The sequence below is a fragment of the Limulus polyphemus genome, unplaced genomic scaffold, assembly GCF_000517525.1.
Source record: "Limulus polyphemus unplaced genomic scaffold, Limulus_polyphemus-2.1.2 Scaffold1760, whole genome shotgun sequence".
Classification (NCBI taxonomy): Eukaryota; Metazoa; Arthropoda; class Merostomata; order Xiphosura; family Limulidae; genus Limulus; species Limulus polyphemus.
In genome coordinates, this window is record NW_013667370.1 from 50,295 (window position 1) to 51,570 (window position 1,276).

The window sequence follows — 1,276 nt, forward strand, 5'->3', positions numbered from 1 at the left end:
TCATAAGTAAACATACATATGTCTATAGTAATGTTGCTTGGTCAGAGCAATAATGTTAACACTTCCAGTTCAAAATATTTTTATAACACAGATTTAGTTAGTTTTAACTAAACCATCATAACTTTGAAACCTATACTTTTAAATTAAATTCTGATCAATCAGAAACAAAATCGGCCAAGAATTTTAAATCCTTACTTCTTCCATATAAGATCAAATTCAGGCTATCTTTTTCTTCAATTAACTAGAAGTTTTGTTCTTTGTTTACTCGCCTAACACACGTTATCTCTCTTCTTTGGAAGATTCACTCTGTTCAAAGTATCCAATAGCTTTGGAGCTGGTCTTACTGCACACAACATATAACTCATGAATGAAGATCTTCTTCTAGCTGAGAAATCTGTCATCCAGGCTCTTTTGAACAACACCAATAAACTAACATTAGAGCCTCAGGAGCCGGTAGTGCTTAGTGTACTAGAAACCCAAAATATGTCACCATATATCCTTACAAGTATTACAGAGCCTAGCAATCCTCTCATCCTATCCAAAGAAGGAAGGTGAATAGGAGAGGAAACATCATTACTCCTTTTGTGATATTCTCAAGTGAGCCTCACAAGTAAAAGAGAGGTCCACTGAATAATAGGAAGATCAAGCATGAAGTTTCCAAATCGACTGAATTTTAAGCTTACATTTGAAACGTGTGTTGTTAAATGAAACAATTTTTATCAAAGGCAAAACAAAACAACTGTTTATGTGTATTTGTATAGACAAAGTGACGATAACTTCTACTGGATTAATGAATGGGTCTAATCAGCATTCTCTCTCTCAAACTAACACTGTGATAACCAGGTAGAACTGAAAGTATGTAGGTTCCATTCTTACAAGAAACCTCGTATCATTTTGTCAGGGTTTTATGTATATGTGGGCTGGGATTCTTTTACAGAGACGGGTTCAATTACTTCAGAACACCCTCTGACAATACAAAATATTCTCCTTATCTCTATTAAACTGTGAAACTCACTTTAAGATATCGCCTATTATAGTTAATCACTCACACGTCTGCTAATTTCACGTTTTCTAACCCTTTTCTGACTGAACGTTTCTTTACTGAACTTTACTTTTCTGACTTAAGTTTTAACTTCTTTATAAATTGCCCGTCACAGCTAAACTGTCAATCACTCAGTCTAGATCTGTCTAATTATCTTTCCCTTGCTTGATTTTTTTCACCTCTTGACTTGTGCTCGCTAGTCACCTATATATATATATATATATATATTAGTTT